Source organism: Podarcis pityusensis (assembly GCF_964106645.2).
Source record: "Podarcis pityusensis genome assembly, chromosome: 1".
NCBI lineage: Eukaryota > Metazoa > Chordata > Lepidosauria > Squamata > Lacertidae > Podarcis > Podarcis pityusensis.
The window spans coordinates 111,612,173-111,629,835 of record NC_138028.1 but is presented as its reverse complement, the minus strand read 5'-3'; the positions used below and the strand labels follow the sequence as shown (position 1 = coordinate 111,629,835).

The window sequence follows — 17,663 nt, the reverse complement described above, 5'->3', positions numbered from 1 at the left end:
CATTTCAACAATGAAAAATAGGGACGTCCTATTCTATTATGAAGGGACTCTGTGGGTTAAACCACAGAGCCTAGGACTTGCTGATCAGAAGGTCAGAAGGTTGGTGGTTCGAATCCCCACGCCGAGGTGAGCTCCCGTTGCTTGGTCCCTGCTCCTGCCAACCTAGCAGTTCAGAAGCACGTCTAAGTGCAAGTAGATAAATAGGTACCACTCTGGCGGGAAGGTAAACGGTGTTTCCGTGAGTTGCTCTGGTTCGCCAGAAGCGGCTTAGTCATGCTGGCCACATGACCCGGAAGCTGTACGCCGGCTCCCTCGGCTAATAAAGCGAGATGAGCACCACAACCCCAGAGTTGGCTATGACTGGACTTAATGGTCAGGGGTCGCTTTACCTTTACCTATTCTTTTATTATTGTGATTATGATTATTCCCCACCCATCTGATTGGGTTGCCCCAGCCACTCTGGCCGGCTTTCAACGTATATAAAAACATAATAAAACATTAAGCATTAAAAATCTTCCCTATGCAGGGCTGCCTTCAGATGTCCTCTAAAGGTTGTATAGTTATTTATCTCCTGGGCTCGGGGTTACATAACTGCATACGCCCCAACATTTATCCAATAAAAATAGGGATGTCCTAAGGAAAACTGGGACATTCCGGGATCAAATCAGAAACTGGGGCAGCTTCTGTAAATCTGGGACTGTCCCTGGAAAACAGGGACACTTGGAGGGTCTGGGACATAGGAAGATGTGGAGCAAGACCACGACTGGTGTGAACAGTCAGGTTGAGCACTGCCAAGGGAACCAGAACTCAGGAGGTGCCCTTGCTTGCTCAGTTAAGAGGGATAAGGAAAAAGAAGCCCCATCCCTCACTGGTCCAACTTGTCATCCATCCCCACCCCATTGGGCCTAGTTCCCTTCCCACCACAGCCAGCTTGTCAGACAGTTGGCTCCATCCTCTACATCCCTTCTTTGCCTGAGCTCTGGATAAGAGTCAAGGAAATCCTTCTTCTCAGAGTCTGGCATTTTGGGTGAGGTGGCTAGGAGAACTCCTGAACTACTGCCTCAGTTTGCCTTAGTGAATAGGAAAGTTTTAAACTTAGATTTTTTTATATACAGTGGTACCTCGGGTTACATATGCTTCAGGTTACATACGCTTCAGGTTACAGACTCCACTAACCCAGAAATAGTGCTTCAGGTTAAGAACTTTGCTTCAGGATGGGAACAGAAATCGGGCTCCGGCGGTGCGGCAGCAGCAGGAGGCCCCATTAGCTAAAGTGGTGCTTCAGGTTAAGAACAGTTTCAGGTTAAGTACGGACCTCTGGAACGAATTAAGTACTTAACCTGAGGTACCACTGTATATTCTTAAAAAAGCATCTCACTTTCTCCCACATAATTAAAAAACAGTCAGTGCTCCGAAATGTAGTTTGTACACAGAAAATGGCCAAAAACAGCCACACTGCGGTGAAATTCCACATCCTGAAGGACAGGCCGCTGAGTTTTCCTTCGACACCTCTTTAAAGCCCATACTTCATTTGTATCCAGCTTGAACTTTTGCCCTGTTCCCCATCCTCAACGAATTAATAGCGATGTGCACTGCGTGTATGAAAATATATGGTTGAATCAGTATAATAAACCTGTTCTTAGTCAACTCTGGGAAATGAAGTGGTTTTAATCTTGCCTGTACATGGCCCTTAAATTAGAGTTCTAATGGGAATTAATACCTCATTAATTCCTTACAAGGATGAGCCCTGGCACTGAAAATAGATTCTAGCCCTGGCGAGTCCTGGCACAAATTAAAGCTCGGAGGGTGGCAAGTGGGGAAAAAAGAAGCAAATTGAGGCTGACTTCTTCAGATGGAAGAGCGCTGGAAACGAGAACTTTTGGAAAATAATAGGAAAAAGGAAAGAGGATAAAGAATGAGATTAGAGTTGAGCATGAGGAGGGCGGTCCAGCAGGAGTCCCAATTTGGCCCACGAGGCCATTTTCCCCAAGCTGCACACCCCTGTCCTACACCTGACATCACGCATGACATTGCATGTGGGGCAGGTGAAGACAAAGCTCACAGCCAAAAGTGGGCTTGCAGATGCTGCCAACCAGTTTCACTGGCAGCTCCTGCAAACCCCTGTGCCTTGGCCTGTGTGACTCGATTTCAAACTGTGCAGGCAAAGCAAAATGCTTCACTTGACATCATGGTCAAAGTCAGGTGTTTGACAGGTCAGGAGCCCCAGACACCTATCAATTTGGCCCACACAGGTTGCAGACCCTCCAAGTGTCCCTATTTTCCAGGGACAGTCCTGGAATTACAGACACTGTGGCAGTTTCTGATTTGAACCTGGAATGTCCTGCTTTTCCTTAGGACATCCCTATTTTCATGAGAGAAATGTTGGAGGGTATGGAGTTATGTGACCCCTGAGCTAAGGAGATAAATAACCATACAGCCTTTAGAAGACACCTGAAAGCAGCCCTGTATAGGGAAAGGTTTTGTTTTTTTTAAAATTATTTTTAAATGTTTTTATATATGTTGGAAGCTACCCAGAGTGGCTGGGGCAACCCAGTCAGAGGCGCGGGGCACAAATAATAAAATTATTACTATTATTATTATTACAGTGGTACCTCAGGATGCGAACGGGATCCATTCCGGAGCCCCATTCACACCCTGAAGCGAACGCAACCCGCGACTGTGCATCTGCGTGTGTGCGGGTCACAATTTGCCGCTTCCGCGCATGCGCTTGATGTCATTTTGAGCATCTGTGCATGTGCGAGTGGCGAAACCCAGAAGTAACGTGTCCCGTGACTTCTGGGTCGCCGCGGAGCGCAACCTGAAAGCGCTCAATCTGAAAGGTATTCAACCCAAGGTATGACTGTATTATGGAATAGGACGTCTCTATTTTCACCGGAGAAATGTTGGAGGGTATGGAGTTGGGGGAGATCAGGATCTGTCCTGTCGGCTGGATCCAGTTCCCTACCCATGTTCTAAACTCTGTAACTTTATCCCTGTGCAAAGTTGGTTGATGCCAAAGCTGCTTTCAGACAAGCTGCACTTTTGGAGACGACAGGTGTGCTGATTCCCCATACCTGGCAACCATGTGGAAAAAAACAGTGCCCTCCAGGCTGCTTTCCCAAATTGTGAGGCTCACGAGTGGCACAGCTTGGGGCAGTGTCTGTCACACAGAGGTGATGTGTTGGTTGAGCCTGTTCGAGGTACCTTTTGGTACGTCTAGTTTAATGCTGCAGCGGTAACATCTGGAAACTGTTGTCTGGAAAGCCAGCGGCAGGAGAAGATGAAATAAACCAGGCAGTGTCTTTGACAGAGTGCAGCTTGCACATGTAACTTTCGATCACACCCTTGTGGTATTTAGTGTTCATTTTAAAAACATCATTCCATCGATGGCTGAGAGATGCAAACACGCCTAGCTATGATGAGACACATTCCTGGTAATCCTCCTAGAAGAAAGCAATATTACACCCCAAAATGAAACCCCAAATTTTAGCTCATGCCCAGTTTTCAGCCGGGAAGCAGCCTGTCACAGGATGTCTGAAAGCTTGGCACTGTCTTCACAGATACCAGCTGAAAATGTGGCTTGTCTCGAGTGCCCTGGCCTGGTAGCAGCAGCAGCCGTGGGCATTGGGCGCCATATGTGTTTGATTACTTGTAGCACGTTCTGTGTTGGGGGAACAAAAAGCTGATCCAAGGCCTGCACAGTTACTGCAGATGGCGACACAGCAGTCATCTGTCATTAGGGGTCAGCTCAGGAGAGACTTCATGCCTGCTTTATCCCTCCATGCCCCCCAGGAGCTGGTACCACAAGTAGCAACCGTTTTAGATTACAGTTTTGACATTTAAATCTATAAATGGTTCCAATCTCCCCCTTCCCCCACCCAAATCGGCTTGCATGTCAAGTATCATCTCAGATTCTCCCACGCTGAATGGGATGATCCAACTAATCTCGCAGGGAAAATAACTACACTAGTATTAAGAGATCTTTGGTTTCCAGAGTATTTATGTTCGGGCCCTAGAAAAAATGTGTTATCCGGATGCGTAAAGTTTATATAAGACAACTCCAGCCCTTTATTTTCTTCCTTCTTCCTTCTTGGTTATTATTTATAAAAATGTACAATGTATGTGATCAGAACAGTGTGGGAAGGTGCAGATTGCCTCTCTTTCACTTCCTATAGAATTACTATAGATTCCCAGTATTAATTCATTTATTTCGGTGCCCGCTAAATTTTTTTTTTGTTTTTGTTTCAGCAAGCCTACCCAGAAATGTGACATTAACATGTCAATGTCAATGTTTTATTTTAATACACACAGTTGTTTTAAAACTGCTGATTATTATTTTTTGGTAATTTTTTTGATCAACTTATTAACATGTCAATGTTTTATTTTAATACACACAGTTGTTTTAAAACTGCTGATTATTATTTTTTGGTAATTTTTTTGATCAACTTCTTTTTAATATTTGCATTCATTGGTATTTTTTTAAAATGAGTATTGTAGATTGCTCCATGTAAACTCCTTAGAGGTTGTCGCCATCAATTACATGGTATGTACATTTTGTTAAATAAATTGTGTGTGTGTGTGTGTGTGTGTATATATACAGTGGTACCTCGGGTTACATACGCTTCAGGTTACAGACGCTTCAGGTTACAGACTCCGCTAACCCAGAAATAGCACCTTGGGTTAAGAACATTGCTTCAGGATGAAAATAGAAATCGTGCGGCAGTGGCGCAGTGGCAGCAGGAGGCCCCATTAGCTAAAGTGGTGCTGCAGGTAAGAATGGACCTCCGGAACGAATTAGATTCTTAACCCGAGGTACCACTGTATAGAGCCGTTTTATGGAAGTTTCTAAAAAGCTGGGTATAAATACATAAAATAAATACATACATAGAGTAACTTGACAAAAAGCGCTAAAAGAAATACTTTCAAAGAAATGCCATATGATAGCGTCATTGCATTAGTGGGTGGAAGGTTAAATATTCAAAGACTACAAGATAATTGCAGGGAGAAATTTAAAAGATCACAACAGCAGGAGCTGCAAAACTCTAGCATTCAAATGTTTGAAGACAACAAAATGTTACATTTTGTAGGAGATTCTTGTACTTGGTGTTCTACCCTAACACCCCATGAGTTTTGTTTTTGAAACCTTTACTTATTTATTTATTTATTTAGTCACTTTCTCTTGCCCAGGACAACCCAAAGTGACATACAACCCTATGCAAGTCTACCCTGAAGCAATCTCAATTGAGTTTGATGGAGCCAACTCCTAGGTAGAACAGCTGATTCCATTTCTCCTATTACTACATTGAATAGTTTGACAGAGGGCATTTTGTTCAGTGCATGCAGACTACAGCATGCAGTTGATGTTTCCGAAGTTACACAAATGCACAGTGCATTGTATTTGTAAAGGCAACAAGTGATTCTATCCCCATTTCCCTACTTCACTATAGCTAACAAACCTGACCCAGGACTCTTGCTGTCCAACAGCCAATGTATGTCCATCTGCATTTCGTTAGCATACATAAAACCAGGACCAACTTTTATGATGTCTTTTCATTTTGAGGGTTTTAGCGCTGCCACTTCAGTACTGAGACTGACTTCTCCCCACTGCCAAGTGCTTGTGGATTACGTATTGAACCTGGGCTAGGGAACCATATATGTTTGTGCATTTTGTAAATTTGTAAGCTGTGTCGTCTGCTCAGTTGATTTTTTTTAAAAAAACATACTTTACAGTAATTAATTTATTGTGACTTTGCTGTTATTTTTATTGATTATAATTTATTAATGATTTTTTATAATTCCTGGGACTGATTTTCTGTTCAGTAATGATTTGCTGATATTTTGAGTTGACCCCCCCCGAATATTATATTTCAAATGGATCATTAAATATGTAATTTATTTCAGTTGTTTATTTTGATAGTCATGGATGTTTACAGGATGTGTGGGCTTTGTTGTTTATTTTGTCGTTTCCATGGCTTGTACATAGCAGTGTACAGTGGTACCTCGGGTTACAGACACTTCAGGTTACAGACGCTTCAGGTTACAGACTCTGCTAACCCAGAAATAGTACCTCGGGTTAAGAACTTTGCTTCAGGATGAGAACAGAAATCACGCGGTGGCAGCACGAGGCTCCATTAGCTAAAGAGGTACCTCAGGTTAAGAACAGTTTCAGGTTAAGAATGGACCTCCAGAACAAATTAAGTTCTTAACCTGAGGTACCACTGTATAAAGCTGGCATACAAATTAAAAATGAAATGAAAAAAATACGAAACAGTAACTCAGAAAGTCAAGATTTCCCTTGATGCATTAGGTGATACTTTATAGCCCAATGTGATACCAGTGGATTCTAGCCTAATATTAGCCTTCTTAGTTTCCTCATTTTCTTCCCTAAACCTTATCAAATGTGCATGCATAATTATAATCAATGCATTCCAAATTCATTTCAACCCGTCAGCACTTTCCAAATTCATTCTAACCTGTCTGAAGTCCTTTATTTTTTCCAGTTGTGTGCTAGTTCCACCCTTGCTACAATGATTAAATTGACTATGAAATCCTGTTACTTACACTGTTGCTTACGCTTGAGTGTTTCCTTTAGCAATGCCAGCCAACCAGTCAACGGACTTAAAGGGACCTACCTACATGATGTAAGATAGCAAAAGTTGTCACCTTCCAGGGGTGTCAACTTGAATAAAATATTGGGAGTGGCAGGTAAGCCCCGCCCCACATAAGTGATTACAAGATGTGGCACACACATCATTTGAATGGCAATACCCATCAACTTGGGTGTGTATGTGTGTTGGCCCACTCAAATATTTTATTGGTGGGGCTGAAGGGATCTTGGCCCCTAGGAGTTGGCTTCCAACCAGTATTTTTTGATGACCAAGCATTCCCACAATATATGGTAATAATGAATCAGTGTGACTTCCCCCCTCAGTATTTATGGTTCTAATAGATGGCTGGTGGTAGCACAGTGGTTAAGAAACTGAGCTGCAAAAGAAGACGTATTTCACTCCAATCTACTCTATGCAATGGAATATGGGAGCATGGGAGACCAGCAAAAAGTGCCCCATCGACTCTTAGCTGTGGCCCAGTCCCTGCAATATAGAGATATACCGTATTTTTCACCCCATAGGGCGCACCGGCCCATAGGACGCACCTAGTTTTTTTTTGGGGGGGGGGAAATAAAGGGGGAAAAATTATTTCCCCCCCCAGGTGCAGGGCTGGGGTGGGGGAAGCCCGAGCTTCCCCCGACCCCAGCCCCCAGAACAGGCTGTTATCCGCAAGCCATGGGAGAGCTGCGCGAAGCCCGAAGCCTGGGGCGTACTGAGCTCAGCGCGCCCCAAGCTTCTTGGTGCAGGCAAGCTCTCCGCTAGCCGTGGGAGAGCTGCGCGAAGTCTCGCAGCTCTCCCACAGCTTGCGGATAGCTTCCTGAAGCCTGGAGAGCGAGAGGGGTCGGTGCGCACCGACCCCCCTCGCTCTCCAGGCTTCAGCGAAAGCCTGCATTCGCCCCATAGGACGCACACACATTTCCCCTTCATTTTTGGAGGGGAAACAGTGCGTCCTATAGGGCGAAAAATACGGTAATCTCGTCAGGTGGTTTGTAAATTGACAGCAATGTAATGTCGGTAGCAATGCAGGGCTCAAGTACTAGATGCCTGCAAAGTGGTAGTAAAGATACATTTACTTCCAGAACAATGAAAAACCAGCACTTTAAGATTACTGAGGGCCACATGAATATGCACAAACTCTCTCACACACAGTGTAGATGCAACACTACTCATCTCAAACAATGATTAGATCAGATGTGAGCCATAACCTTCCCTTCCCCCTTACCTATGCAAATGTCCACTTTTTTCCCCTTGTAAAAAAGAACAGCATTTGTCTTCCAAAGGGATCCCCCGTCTTTTTTCTATCTCCATTTCTTTCCCTGGGCAAGTCAACTGGGAGAAGAGGCTGTATTGCCATAAATCTGTGGTGTGGGAGACAGAAGCCAACACCCCACCAATGACTCTTGAGATAAGAGTGTTCTTGCTGGTGCTCGCGCAACATTTCCCCTCTCCCAATCTTTCCTGGGAGCGCACGCGTACAAGTTCTGTGCAATTTATAGGCCTTCAACTCATAAAGCAGATGTGGGGGACATCCAGATGTTGCAGGTCTACAACTCTCACCAATCCCTGGCCACTGACCATGCTTACTGGGCCTTGGCAGGAACTGTAGTTCAGCAAAACATCTGGAAGGCTAAAGTCCCCCCCTAGTTGTCATAAATGTTGGCGGAAGGATCAAGGGGCATGACCCCTTTTATCATGTTCACATTACACTCGGCTACGCTTGAACAGCTTATGGGAAAAGCCAATATATTTGGGAGAAAAGACATCTTATTTCTTAACCATAAACCTGTGCTCTTGTTTAGTTGGAAAGCAAACCAAATGCATCATTCTTTCCAGATGCAGTTTAGCTCACAGAAAAGAAACTGTTTAGAAACTTTCAGGATAGTCTCATAAACTTTTCTGATGGATACTGCAAGCCCCTGAGATCAAGATACTTATCCAAAACCTGGATAATTGATTTTGTCTGCAAGCTAATGCATCAGTCTTGCTGCTTATTTTTTTGCTTTTAAATTCCAGGTCACATAAGCAGTATCATCAGCAATGAATTCCTTTTCTGTTTGGGGTGAGGTGGTGGGAACTTTCAGAGTAACTACCTAACACAATTCCCTGTCCCGAGCCAGTTAGTTACATTTTTAATCCATAACATCCTTTCCACTGTAATATTAAAATCTTTTAAATGCACAGTGGGGAGACCAGATAGGCTGGCATAGCTCTTTTAATTCTTCTCTTGCCCTGCTAACCTTGCACTTGAATCTGTAAACACTCCAAGGGCTCATTCGCTCAGCCCATTGAGGAGAGAGTGATGTGCTAAGCTTGCTTCCATGGGAAGCAAAGGCCCACGAAGATCAATCCATGCCCTTTCCATTTGGAGGGTTAGCAACATGACGCTGTTCCTCGATTCCAGTTACAGTAATTGTGGGTATAAAACAGAAACACATATTGGCCACAACACAACAGCTAATCTTAACTGTGATAAGCTTGAAACCTACTAGTTTGTCTCTATCTAATATTCACCCCCTATCCTATGTTTACTGAGATGTCTTAACTCTCAGTGTACTCAATGGGGCTTACTCCCAGGTAAGTGATACAGGATTGCAGCTTTAAACTTGTGGATTATTTTTTTTGGGGGGGTGGTGTCTAGTCTTGGAAACACCAATTTACATATCTGGCCTACTTTGATTAGGGATCCTGTGCAACCCAAAACCTAGTCATTACCTGGAGATGAAAGGCCACATCCTGCTCAAAGGCCTTGCTGCTCATGCCAACAAGGGGGAAGGTGGGGTGGCAGGTAAATTGCTGCTCCAGCCTAAAAGGCATGCCACATGATGCCATTATTGAAAAGGCAATGTCCAGGAGGGAGGGGGGAGTGACAGAAACAACCACTGAACCTGCTAGAACCTGCTTTTTGAGGAACTAAGCCACTCAAGTCTCACAGAGGACTGACCACAAGGTTTCTCCTTTGCTATCCATGTCTGCCTCCTTGACTTTAGAAAAGCATGCCTATGATCTTGGGTTGTTAACATGTAAATGTTTTGGGACAGTCATGCGCTCCTTTGAGTCATGCAAATTCTTTGGGTATTAACTTAATCTCATACCCTTCAACATTTCTCCGATGATGATGATGATGATGATAATAATAATAATAATAATTTTATTATTTATACCCCGCTCATCTGACTGGGTTGCCCCAGGCACTCTGGGTGGGCTTCTAACACATATAAAAAAATAGTAAAACTATACAGATGTCTTCTAAACGTTGTATGGTTACTCATCTCCTTGGCTTGGGGTTCATATAACTCCATACCTCCAACATTTCTCCGATGAAAAAGGGGACTTGTTCCATTCCCAACATTTATCTGATGAAAACAGGGACACCCTAAGGAAAAGCAGGACATTCCAGGATCAAATAAAAAACTGGGATGGTTTCTGTAAATCTGGGATGTCCCTGGAAAACAGGGATACTTGGAGGGCCTGTAATCTGTGCCTTCTGCCATGACTAAATAAACTATTTGGCTTTCCATCCCAGCGTGTTCATTGGCTACGTTGCTCACTAATTAGTGACAGTTTGGTTGTTCATAATAAACATGCTTTATTATGGCACTTTGACCCTGAACCAAGCTACTTATCCCTCTGATGAGTTTATTTGATGAATTTACTCTATAAACACATAACACAGACACACACACACACAGATTTGGCATGCAGGGGTCTGGCAACGAGCACGCGCAGGGATGACATCATTGTCTCTGCTCTGGAATCAATGGCGGCACTTCATCCTTGCCCATCCCTGGAGCAATTAATACCTGCCCCTGCTGATAACGCTGTTCTCTGTACAATTGTGCATCTGTGCATGGTCAAGAGGAATTGAATGGGAGCCAATGGCATGTGTGAATTATTGATCCATTGCTTTTTTTTATCTGGGTGTTCGCTGTTAAACAAAACCTGAAGTTCAAAAGAGCCTGTGGGATGCAACTAATTCCGCACTGAAAAAAACCTGGACGTGGATATATGATGTTGCTGTGTTATTTGAGCTGCCTTATTCATTCTAGGTCCACTGCTCACAATACAAAAATACCAGAGCCCTGCTAGCTGTTCCCATCCCTCTCGCACTCTGTCTTCCTGTCTCATAAAATGAATTGTCTAGTTTGCCTCCTTTGGTCTGAATAATGCCATTGCTACTGGAGCGGTTGGTGGGGGTTGGGGGGGGGGGAAGAGGAGAGAGACAACAGCTGCAAATCTGAGTTAATGTATGTTTATTCTTTGGGAGATATTTCTCCTCTGAAACTCTAAAACACATTCCTCCTTGATCCTGAAATGTGGCTCATGATATATGACTATGAGTATTTTTAATCAGACTAGATCTATTATTTTCTGTTTTCTCTCTCTACCCGAATGCAATGAATTTTACCACTCCTAGATGTACTTTCTCTCCCTCTCTTTACAATGTACATGTATAATAAAACCCTGCATTAACTCTCAACCTCCCACCGTCACATACTCTCTTAAAAGATTGCTTCTTTGAAATGCATTTCTTTCCGCCCTAATTTTTTTCTTTCTTGCAGCCCATACTGTGCCAGAACCCCATTCTTACAAGTGCTACTGACTATTAATGAAATACAACTGATAAACATAGGCAAATATTTTGATTATGTACATATGCTAGGAGGCTGCCTCCAAAGATTTAGGTAGTTATTTTGAATCTGAACCAATATTTGAACAGCTTTCATCTCCTGCCTTCATCAGGTCCTACTGAGTATATACTGTTCCTTTAGTGCCTTGGCCCTGTATAAAGTTTTTCCTCAGCCCCATCTACCTGACATCCCTGCTTCTCAAATTGCCCCTGTTATCGACCCTTCTTCAGTATACAGCACCCTTGCACTTAGTCCCTACATGATTCCTCCCTTGCAGGGTGGAACAATAAAATTATTTTCTGTTGTATTTTCAGCAAATGATAGACCAGTTCCCTTTTGAAGTTAGAATGTTTGAGGACATTCTGTATCACCAACAGGGCCACCTTCTCCCACACAAACCTTCCTGTACACTGAGTTAGTCTTTGGAGACCTTTTAGCTGGGTATATCTCTGCCTTCTGAGGTTAGATGGATGGGGACTGGAGAGAGGACCTTTTCAGTTGTTGCAATCTCCCTTTGGCACACTTCCCCCAGAGATGCTTTCTTCCTGCCTATCATCTTGTAAGTGCCATGCAAAGACCATTTTATTTCCCTGGGCCTTTTAAGATAGCATCTGAATTGGATTTATCATGGTGCTGACATGCTTTATACTGCTTTGGGTATTTTAATGTGTATGTAATTTTTGCTGTGATATGCTTGTTTTCTTACTTTAATAAGAAAACCACCCTGGGAAATACGAAAGGGTGAGATGATGATAATATATAAAAGTGACACCTTGGGCTTTTCTTCCTTGTTTCCAGCTCTGTGTGAATGTAAGATTTTGAACAGATGGTTTGAAAAGCATTTTTATGCAACAGTTTTTAAGGATAGTTTTTCCAAGGCTTGGCTTAGATGATTCCTAGCCCCTGGAAGGTTGGGGTGAATCAGTAACGCAAATATCTGTTACTGGAACTGTGGGACAAGAAATGTGGATTATTTCAGTTGGTGGTCATATCTTAAAATACAGAGGGTTTTTTTGTTATTTTTTAAGAAAATGTCCAAAAATGATCCTAGATATAATGGACTGGTTATTATGAATGGACCACTTGGCTATAGAACTGGAATATAAAAGAGGTTTGGAATTGGTACTAAATCTATTAATTCTGGTTTGAATAGAGTTGGGTAAGAATTCTCTGTTCTGGTTTGAATAGAGTGGGTAAGAAAAACCCCCAAATGTTTTTGTCATGTCTTTGGTTTGTGGCTGAAATGTTCAAATTAACTATTTTGTTAGGCTAAGGAGGATAATGAGTAATGATTTTCAGCTGAAATGGGAACCATTTGTTAAGTTATATGTTGGAATCTTTCTCTGTTATGCATTTCATGGCTGAAATATTTCATTTTGTTCCTTAATTGCAATGATGAATAATTTTAGATCAATACATACTGCTCAGAAAATACTGCCTACAGTTTTTCAGTGAGAATCTGAGCTGAAGGAGTATAATCTCACATTTATTTATTCAACTCCTCTGCTGTGGGAACTGGACTCCCAGAAACTAAGCATCTAGAGTTTCACTGCTGCTGAAGAATCAGGATGAGCTACACTTCCGAGTAAAGGTCAAGACGATCAGTTTGCTACTGGCTACCAAAGGGATGGATGTACACTTAAGACGGAAGCAAGGGAATAGTTGTCTTGAGTTCCAAGTCTTGTATGCCTTTTTGTCGTGTGATCCAAATGTGGGCATCACTTACTGCCAATCACCATTTGAGTCCCAAACTCAGACACATAAAGAAGAAGAAGAGTTTGGATTTGATATCCTGCTTTATCACTACCCGAAGGAGTCACAAAGCGGCTAACATTCTCCTTTCCCTTTCTCCCCCACAACAAACACTCTGTGAGGTGAGTGGGGCTGGGAGACTTCAGAGAAGTGTGACTAGCCCAAGGTCACCCAGCAGCTGCATGTGGAGGAGCGGGGAAGCGAACCCGGTTCACCAGATTACGAGACTACCGCTCTTAACCACTACACCATGTAGTTTGAAATCCTTAAGAATCTTCATAAGCACACACAATACTTCAGTGACCTGGTAAAGAGGCCACATAAATATCTATGGCAAAGCATAATTGAAGATTCCAGGACTTTAAAAACTGGACTATTGTAATGAAGGAGAAATGATGCACCACGAAGCAAAATATCCATCTGCCATAGCAATCTTGCATGCAATTCATTCTTTTTATGCTGTTCTACATGGAGTGCTACAAGAAACTTTACACTCCCCTTTATAATGAAGATGTGGAACAGCTGTAGCTCAGTGCTAGTGCATTTGCTATGGGGGGCAGAAGGTCCTGGGGTGAACCCCTTGCTTGTCCGGGCAGGGCTGAGCAAGACTCCTGTCAGAAAACCCTGGGGAGCTTCTTCCAGTCAATGTAGAAAATCCTGAGCTAAATGGACCAGTAGTCTGACTCAGCTTCCTATGCTCCCATCAAAATGTCCTTATGTTCAGCTGGTCAACCACAACATTTGCATGTGGAATTCTAACAACCCAGTCCTGTGCATGTTCTGTTGAGTTCAACTGGACTTAGTTGGCCAGGTATTAAAGGAAGGTTCTGGCAAGCAGGGGTGTGTTTGAGTTGCCAGGAAGGCAGGGTTGGTGAGGCAGGTGAACTAAGTAAAAGAACACTTAGCATATCTTGAACCAAAAGTTCCTGAGCAAAAAAGACTTCCAGGTGCAAAAGGGGCTCTTCATTTTCAGCAAAGTCTCCTTGCACCATATATCACGCCATCCCAGAGGGTTCTGCAACATGAAGAAAGAATGGGAAGTGGGTTGAACCAAGAATAGTCCTGAGAGCACTGCAGAGCTCATGGTAGGTAGGTAGAAAGACAGACAGACAGATAGACAGACAGACACTCACCCAACCACCTGAATGGCATAAACTAGGAATACAGTGGTACCTCGGGTGAAGTACTTAATTCGTTCCGGAGGTCCGTACTTAACCTGAAATTGTTCTTAACCTGAAGCACCACTTTAGCTAATGGGGCCTTCTGCTGCTGCTGCCCCGCCGGAGCCTGATTTCTGTTCTCATCCTGAAGCAAAGTTCTTAACCTGAAGCACTATTTCTAGGTTAGCGGAGTGTGTAACCTGAAGCGTATGTAACCCGAGGTACCACTGTATAACACAGGAAATGCTCCTGTTTATTGTGAGCTATTGGAGAAAGACTTCCATTGATCGACTAGCCTGCTTTCGTGTTGACATGCCCAAGATTAAAATGTTTGAGAAACTTTATACCTAAGGAAGCAAACCAGACAGATGGAAAAGAGGGTTGTTTCTATATGATCTCAGATAGGATTCCACATTTTACTTTGTTCCTGTGTATCAGAATTGGATGGAACATAAATGTCCTCCTTTCAAGACCCTACAGTTCTGTAAAATGCCACAGAACCAGACTTTTAAAAAAATAATAATAATTCTGAGTTCTCACTCACAAACCAATTTGGGGACTAATGCCATTTTACACTGCTGTTATCTGTAATGGCTACTGTTTAATTACAGCTTTATTCTCCACACAATAAACAGATAGTGACCCCCCCTTTCTCAAAGTGTTTACACGGCAGTAATCCCATTGACCTTGAAGGGATTAAGCCAGAGTAAATGGTTTGAAATTTGTAGCTAGCAAAAGGTGTTTATCTCCTAGAACAACACACACACACACACACACACACACACACACACCACACAAACACACACATACCCCCCAAACAAAACAAAAAAACCCGAAAAACAGGCAGTGAGAGAAAGCAGAGCCGAACTGATTATTTTTTTTCTTCAAAGAGAAGGGATGAGAGGCAAAACATTGCTAAGGGTCACTGACTTTCCACATTCCTTGTTGAAGTAAACTGGGGATATTTCTAGAAGGCCAGTTTCTCAGCAGGCATAAAACTGTAATGTGAGGTGGGGCAAAACACTGCCTACAATAAACTTTACTGGGTGAATTATTTAAAGTGGAGACATTTTTACACTGCGTCAAGGATGGTGGGAAGAGGATGCTTCTGAGAGCAGAGCTGTGTGAGCATCACCAGGGATATATGGAAAAAAGAAGCAAAACTTAGTCTTATTTGGCTTTATATATCAAGTAGAAGAAGAAGAAGAAGAAGAAGAAGAAGAAGAGTTTGGATTTGATATCCCGCCTTTCACTCCCTTTAAGGAGTCTCAAAGCGGCTAACATTCTCCTTTCCCTTCCTCCCCCACAACAAACACTCTGTGAGGTGAGTGGGGCTGAGAGAATGTAGGTACAAAACTTTACGAGTACTGCCTTTTCGTTTTTCTCTTTCTCTTTCTTTCTTTAGGTTCGTGCAACTTCTGAAAGTGACTGGTTTATTCATGTATTTTACATTTAGAAGAATTTTTTTAAAAATTCACCCCACTTTTCAAAGAAATCACAAAGCACTGACTAACCTGTGACAGCATTTAAGATGACATAAGCACATGTATAAACCAGTAGCTGCATGTAGAAGCGGCAGGGGGGGGGGGAAGACCAGTGACTCCATGGTAAAAGGGGGAAAGGGGGGGGGCGGAGAGAAAGGTCTTAACTTGCTTTGAAATGGCTGCAGGACTGTTTCTTGTCAGAGGTTAATCCAAAGCATTGGGGCTGCATAGGGAAGGCTCTGCTTCACATAGTCCAATCCACAGAAGGTAGTATCAGAAGACAACTAAATTCTAGCCCAGCACAACATGACTGCAGGCTGTTCTGAGCTTAGCTTTCAGCTCCCAGTGCACTTTTGGCTGCAAATGTAGTTTGCAACGTCCTTCTTTGCATTGACAGGATTACCGTATATCCCACTTGACTAGTAACTGTAGGAGTTCTGCAGCCAGATATGCCAGTCCTTTGTTGGAAATCCACCATCACAAAAAAATAAAAAAATAAAAATCCTACTATTTTTTCCCCCAAGTAAGATGTCTTCTAAGACTGGAAAGCTTTTACAAACATTAATTGACTAATTATATGGTTGAATATATATGCTTTATCTTCTGAAAAGAGAGAAAATGTTCATTTTGAGATACTTTCCCTACATCATACATTATGTTCTCATAACTTGATGTGATTAATCCAAAATGCATCCAGCCTTTGGGTGTTTGCTATTAACACAACTGCCACAGCCTGCAGTTCTAAGGCTGCAATCCCTAAATGTACTTACTAGAGGGGAGGTCCCATTGAATTTAAGGAGGTTTACATATGTGAACTCATGCCATTTTGCAATCATTTGCTATTTTAACAAATTTCCAATTTCAATTAGCATTATTTTTTTCTTCAAGTTTAGATGAACACTACATACTCCCCATTCTTCAAAGAAACAGAAGCCCTACAACAGCGCCAATAGGTTAAATATCCCTTTGGCTCAGAGAACAAACTCATGGTATCTTTATAACGTTTGATTACAGTGGTACCTCGGGTTAAGAACTTAATTTGTTCCGTTCTTAACCTGAAACTGTTCTTAACCTGAGGTACCACTTTAGCTAATGGGGCCTCCTGCTGCCGCCGCGCCAACGGAGCACAATTTCTGTTCTCATCCTGAAGCAAAGTTCTTAACCCGAGGTACTGTTTCTCTGTTAGCGGAGTCTGTAACCTGAAGCACCTGTAACCTAAAGCGTCTGTAACCTGAGGTACCACTGTATTTACAAAGAGACAAGCAGGGAATAGTGCAAGCAAACAGAATCCTACAGCATACAGCACAACCACCAATCCTACATCAGATTCTCAAGGCAATAATCTGGACCATTCACAAGTCTGAAGACTGCTTGTAGCTAACCTAAACTCACAGCTCTTTCCCATACTGTGAAAATTCAAATTGCTTCTGGCTGTTTTTCTTATCCCTTCCCTGTAAGCCAACATTCTTTTCTCTGAAGAAGGGTAGACGATTTGCTCCAAATGCAGAAGGTCCTATATTAGATCCCAGCATCATCAAATACAGCTGGGAATGTTTCCTATCTGAAATCATGGAGAGTCGCCCCTCCTAGTCAGGGTAGAAAATGGTCTCACTCTTCTTCTGGCAGCTTCTTCTGTCCCTGTTTTCTATGTAGAAATTCATCCAAGTTGGAGATAAATGCATGCTTCAAAAACTTTATGCAGCACTTTGTGCGTCTATGTCATGCCCAACTTCTTGCAGTGTAAATCTTAGCAAGAATACTCGCTGGCAGTATCCAAAAGGATTGTGCGTTTTACTTTTTATATTGTTTTATAAAGGATCCCATGTGATTCCGATAATTCTTGTGCATAATTCTAACATGAGTCAAGTTTTAAATAACAAAATGCTGTGTGGATAAAATGATTTTTAAATTGAAAAAAGAAAGAAATTCATCCAAGTGAATCTGGTGAATTGTGGTTTGTGAGTTCTTTGCCTACTGTGCACCAATTTCCAAATTTACTCTGTTGTCTCAGTGTCTCATCACATCAGGATG

The 17,663-nt window shown here is 42.6% G+C and overlaps 1 protein-coding gene and 1 long non-coding RNA gene across 8 annotated transcripts in view; one reads left to right on the top strand and one right to left on the bottom strand.

The window, feature by feature from the left end:
- Positions 1-17,663, bottom strand: part of B3GALT1 (beta-1,3-galactosyltransferase 1) — a 332,737-nt gene that overhangs the window by 40,524 nt on the left and 274,550 nt on the right. The window lies entirely within an intron of this gene.
- Positions 1-17,663, top strand: part of LOC308458854 — a 31,111-nt gene that overhangs the window by 103 nt on the left and 13,345 nt on the right. The window contains exons 2-3 of one of the 2 annotated variants that reach the window (XR_013977736.1): positions 4,498-4,543; positions 5,188-5,581. The exons of the other annotated variant lie outside the window; for it this stretch is intronic. This is a non-coding gene — a long non-coding RNA (uncharacterized lncRNA). Of the gene's footprint in view, positions 1-4,497; positions 4,544-5,187; positions 5,582-17,663 lie in introns of those variants that run through there. 2 annotated transcript variants of the gene reach the window in all.